The following is a 6,297-nucleotide window of genomic DNA, read 5'->3' on the forward strand; positions in this document are numbered from 1 at the left end:
TATGGCTAAAATACTTAGTCAGCCCGTCCTATTCCGAAGTCGATAGCATGGAGTTACACTTAGTCGAGATAGCCATTAACCAGTTCGCAGTAAACAGATATCATCCACAAATAACTTGCTAAATAAGCAAGCAAGTTCCTTTGCCATGCAACCATATTCGATATAGCTTCTAAGAAGGTCTAAATCCGGATCAAAAGATTGTTGGTCGCCGTTAGACTGAATTGAAACCCTTGCCCATAATAACACACTAGGAAACGGCAAGAGGGAATTTCTGAATCTCAACCGTAAAGGTTGGTTCATTCGATTTACATAAAACTTATGAAGCATTAAGTTGAATTTTACCTTGTATTTTTTATTCAGTTTTAGTTATATTGTTCCAATACATAACTGTAATCCATTTTTTATGTTTGAACTATACTTTTTAAAAAGAGATACGTAAAACAAATATGATCGTGAAAATTTTCTAATCCGAGTTTTCAACGAAAATACATGTTTTAAGATTTTAATAAAATATAATGTGACTAGAGAATATTATTTTATCGTTATGTTATTTTATTTATTTATTTTTTTCATACACATAGTTTGATTATGCTCATTTTGTTTATCCTTCTGTTTGTATATATTTTAAGAGAGATTTTTTTTTTCATTCATTTATTTATTTAATTTTATTTTAGTATGAATGAGATCATTCATCACTATTACCTATAGCCCACAACTGAGTGGCAGATTGTAATATCTATCAATCAATAAAAAGTATATATATAAAAAAATAAAATAAAGTATGACCAATCCAATTCAGAAATAAATTTTGTACAGAACTGAAATTAAGCTAGGCATATCCTGAAATGTCCTGAACTTCTACACTTTTTTTATCATGCCTCAAAAACATTAGTTTAGTCTATCCTATAATAAAATTGACTTTTTATTCTAGTGTATGTATATAATATATTGGAAAGCCAAAAATTTTTTTAAAAAATGTATTAAATAACATACATAAACTTGGAATGTAAAGGAGGATGATGAAACTGGTATGAATAAACTGAATTCAATCCTCTAAGAAAGACTTTTTTCAGCCCGGTACGGATCAGAACTATCATGTATTATAGTAATATATATCAACAGGAGTATCCCAAGGTTTAATACCCATTTCTCTATTCTACTTAACATGCACCTTGCAATTCTAAAATTTTGATGGTGACATATAGTAGGTTTACGGAACCAAGTGATCGTAGTTCTATAAAAAACAAATTAAGAAAGTGTTTAATTAAATAAAATTAAATTAAATTCACTTGAAAAACCATAAATCTTTATTATTTTTTTAATAATAATCTAAATTGCTTAAAGGAAATATTAAAATATATCTTTAAAAAATTAAAGAAATTAGTTCTAAGTTTGGATGATCCGAAACGATCTAATTTTAGATCAAGAACAACTTCTTTTCCCTAATTAAATACTGCAAAATGGCAAAAAGGTCCTTCATGTTTTTTTCCCTTCAAGTGGCACCACCTTTGGACAAGTAATTACATACAAGGTTTTGCATTTTTTTACTTACAAGTAAAACCATAAATAAAATTCACTCAATTTTAAAAATACAATGATATTTAAATATATTTTTTAAAACGATTTTGGAGCCAAATTTTTTTGGAATAGTGAAGTCTTAGATGTGCGATTAGCAATGTTTCCAGTCCCCTAACTTGTCCAATTTTAAATATAAGCCTTCTATAAAAGTTTTTTTATTTCAATATTTTATAACTACAATGTTCATATAATAGTTTTATTGTAGAACAATAATACAATCTGCGACATCAAGGGCAATAAGTATGAGAGTTCTAAGTATTAATACATTAAATATATACAGAATAAACTATAGAGAAATTGAGAAATAGAAAAAAAAATGTTACAGATAACAACAATATGACCAAAATTAAACAAAAAAGAAGTAAAAAAATGCTTATGTTATATTTTCAATGTAAGTTAATTTAGATGAATCTTGAAGATTTTGAATATAATATTTATAATTACAGAAACAAATGGAAAATCCGAAAATATTCTTTCCTAACAAAAGAATGAAATACATCGGAGATACCCAATACTCTAAGGAGGCCTGAAGAAAGATGGATGGATAACGTAATCAAGGATCAAGGACCGGAAGAGCTAAGAGAGGTATTCCATCACATCAAAAATACATAAATTCACTGCAGAAAAGGAAACGGAGAATATATTTTACGGTGTTATGTCATTAGAGGTTTCACTGACTTATCCAAATACAGAAGGAATAAATGTCATGTACTGTACGGCACTATTTCATTAGAACTAGGGTCGTACGGAAAGAAAAGTATATTAAAAATGTTCCACAAAAATCAAAGTAGTATTTGACTCGACATGTTAAGTCCGGGACTGTAAAACGTGTCTAATATTCCGTTACTCCATTCCTATGCGAAGGGCAAACACAAGTTTCCATTACTCTGATGAAAAGTTGAAAAGGAGTTTTTTCTTCGACTATATTAAAGGGTGAAATAATTTCTAGGACGGAGGAATTCGAAAAAGGAGCTAAAGGGTGGATGACTTGAAAAAGGAATACAAGTTAAAATTTCTGTCATATATTATTATTTCTCATCTTTTATTGTAACTTATCTTTATGATACAGGTTTATATATATAGTGTGCGTTTATGTCTGTATGATATTAAAGTGAAGCTAATTATGAAATTATTTTATGAATATTGTAAAATATTTTTTACATAACACGCATAAAATATTTGTTTGTGCTATCAATAACAATTAAACACAGCTGGATCATAGTGTAAAAATCAATTGAAGTGCAGGAAATCGTTATTACCATAATTGTAAAAAATAGGGATATCCAGGGATTCCTTATATAGTGGTTTGGATGACTGAAAATGTTTTATTTATGGACTTACATTTTACACTATGGAAATCATCTCAGGTTAAAAAATAAATATGTGTACCATGACCTCAGTTGTAGGAATAATATATCTATGAAAGTTAAGGCATCTTCCATAGCAACCTTGTTACTGCAGCGTCACCGGTTTGAATCCGGTCCGAGATGGAGTCGATGTTTATTTGTGGTGGTCCCACGAAATGAAAATTTGACTCTCATCCCCAACCATGGTTAGGACAGAGTGGTAACCAGTTAAAAACTCCCCCTTCCATATATCAGAAAGGAGCAGGAAGGTGAGTATAAAATAAAAAGTATGAACATAGTTTGTACATAATATTATATTATGTGGAGTATTATAAATACTCCATATTATATATTACTGTGAATTAGTTGCATTTTGAAATTATATATATACAAATATTTATTTATATAGACGTAAAAAGTATGCTATCTTGCGTCAATGCTTAATGTACACTGTTGTCAGTTATCACTACTAGAAATAATATAAAGAAAAGTTCTCAACAATAGTATTTTATTTAATTTTATGCTCTAATTATATTGTTTTTTTATTGTAATTATCTTTTGGTAATTCCATAAATAACTAATAAATCTAAAAGAGATGGACAGACAGAATCTACAAAGATGCGAAAGAGTAACATGCAGCAAACTGCTAAGCAGTAGCCCAAGAGAGGCAGGCGTGGAGAAGGCTGGGTTGGGCGCCTAAAGATCTACAAGGTCTGTAAAGCCAACCGAAACAAAATGCATTGATGTTATGTAATGTTTATCATGGAAACATTATATTACTGATTCTAAGCAACATACATATTTATAAATTTTAAAAAATCAGAGTATGATAAAAGATGTGATATTATTAATAATGGTTATATTAGTCATCTTTTATGAAGCTCAAGTCCCAGGGATTTAAGATAGATTTAAGATTTAATCCCCCCCCACCATCTCATCATCTCTCCGAAGACAGTTCCGATTCCAGTTTATTACACAAACCTTTGGGTAATTAATATTTTACGAAAATAACAAACATAATATTCACAGATAATGACTAAATTTATGAATATTATTCATAAGTATATTTACTATTGATAGTCCGAAATTAATTACAAAAGTAATTCCTTCGCAAAAATAAGGCCTACGACCGACTCGATTTTAAAGTTCTTTTGGTTGACGCAGGTGAGGCAGTGATGTGCCTCAAAGAACCTTCAACGGAAGGATTCCATTCTTACTGCCATACACATATTTATATCTCAACATTCTCCCAAAATGAATTACATTTAAAAACATTATTTTAAATAATTGATAATATATTCAGTACATGCTACTCCCCTAAAAAAAGAAGGAATACAAAAAGATTTAAAAACAATATACCACAAAAAGGACAATACGAATCAATGCAAAATACGTGGAAAATTCAAATTGGCTGGTCGGCCATCTTTGAAATAAGACAAAGCAGATTGGTTGTTAACTCGGAGAGTGGGGGGAAAAGGATACTTCATCTGCCATTTGAATCAAATTTAATTGCTAATCTAAGGGGAGGCTTTTCTTTCTCTGTTTTCTTCTTTTATCTCGAATTTTTTTTGTTCTTTTTCTGGGATAATCTACTTAGCCTTTCTTTCTCTCCTCACGGCTTTATCAAGGGGTTATTCAGCCTCATTTCTCCATCCGCCGCAGAACGGTCCAATAACAGGGCTCTTTGTACACTCATCCAATCCATTTATTAGATTTCTGATTAATTCTCTCTTTAAATATTGGTATCTTCGAAATTATTCAAAATACACAACAAATTTAAGGGAAAAAAATAATTCTCAAAATTTTCATAAGTAATTTCCACTCTGTTATATATAGCCATGGCGATAAAATTAGTATAAATCGGCAAAAAACTCATATTATTAGTCTTTTAATTGATTAATAGGCTGTCAATTATTTTGAAATTCTGGCAAATATTACTACAGTAATTTTCTCTAAATTGTCATTCATAATCTATCATGAAAAAAAAATTGATTTGCTAGATTAATAAACATGTTAATTTCAACCTTTTCAGCATAAAAGACGTTTAAAACATATTTCAGGAAGGTATTATTAATACTTCTTATTAAATATTTGAGTGCGGAATAGCTTATAGTGGTAAGACATTGTTCCACTAACTCCAAGGAAATGGGTTCAAAACTGGATAATTATTTATTACATTAGTCGTGAGTCAGTCCTGTGGGTTTGGGAGACCTCCCCAGTCCACTCAGCCTTGTAAAGTGTGTACCCTTAAAAGGTGAAACACCTGGCGGTCGAGCGTGATTGTGACCAAATCGCCCCTTTGCACAATCTTTGGTCCATTAACAATACTTCCTTACAAAGTACTAAACCTCTATACCTGAAATATTTTTTTTGTTAATTTTTTTTTCCTTCATTCTTCAATTATAAATTTATTTTTAACATTTCTTATTTTGATCATTTTTTCAATCAATATTTATAATACAACTATTCAATAATACAAATTTTTAGGGATGTATTTTTTTGCACGAGACTAAACCGTCATATTATCGAATTGTTAAAAACAAAACTAATGTAGGCCGATCTTATAATAAAAAAAGAAATTAAAAAAAAATGATTACAAAACCATAAAAAATATTAGTGTAAAATACTTTACATTTTTCTGACATTTTCAAATTTGTACAGTTAGGACCGTCTCTTGGTACATCTTACAAATTTGAAATAAATTGAAGCCACAATCCTAGTGGTGATAACCAACTTGATTTCAATACTACCTCTATTTACAATCCCCTTTGATAAAATCCCTAATGCAAGGTATAATTATTAATTTATTTGTTCTTAAACAAAATCGTTAAAAAAAAATTACAAGTTTTTCTTATGTTATTCAACAAAACTCCGTTGGAACTTTTCGTTTCTTAGAAAGTGGTCTTATTCAATTCAGAAACGTAAAAGTGCTACCTTACATTGCTTATGTTGAGGAAATTATTTTGCTGGAGTGGTGATCTCTTCAAAATTTGGGTTGACTCCGAAGATCTCGATTCTTACTACGAAGACGAAGTTATGACCAAAGTTTCATTGAGATTGGCCAAAGTATAATTTATTTAATTTTTCAGTACTAAAATAAATACCCGTCTAATTGTATATCCAGTCCTGAAATATCAATAAGTATAATCAGGGAATAAGTAATACCTTATGATCACAACTAAGTAGCCCTATGCTCAGGAGAAAAATAAAATATTTGTTTTGTGAGATATTTCGATATTTTTTTTAATATGATTTCGGAGGTATTTCACCATTATTTTAGCAAACATTCAACTTTTTTTTTATATAATATGTTAAGTACAAAATGGAGAAAGTTTCATTTTTAAAATTATAGAATTTATCATTAATTGAAAAA

At 29.4% G+C, this 6,297-nt stretch overlaps 1 long non-coding RNA gene across 1 annotated transcript in view; it reads left to right on the forward strand.

Moving 5' to 3' along the window:
• The first annotated feature begins 2,832 nt into the window (after positions 1-2,832).
• LOC136795315 (uncharacterized) overlaps positions 2,833-6,297 on the forward strand; it is a 17,252-nt gene continuing 13,787 nt past the window's right edge. The window contains exon 1 of the long non-coding RNA XR_010842897.1: positions 2,833-3,193. This is a non-coding gene — a long non-coding RNA (uncharacterized lncRNA). The remainder of the gene's footprint in view (positions 3,194-6,297) is intronic.

The sequence above is a fragment of the Halyomorpha halys genome, unplaced genomic scaffold (genome assembly GCF_000696795.3).
Source record: "Halyomorpha halys isolate HHAL.00 unplaced genomic scaffold, Hhal_1.1 Scaffold1238.1, whole genome shotgun sequence".
NCBI lineage: Eukaryota > Metazoa > Arthropoda > Insecta > Hemiptera > Pentatomidae > Halyomorpha > Halyomorpha halys.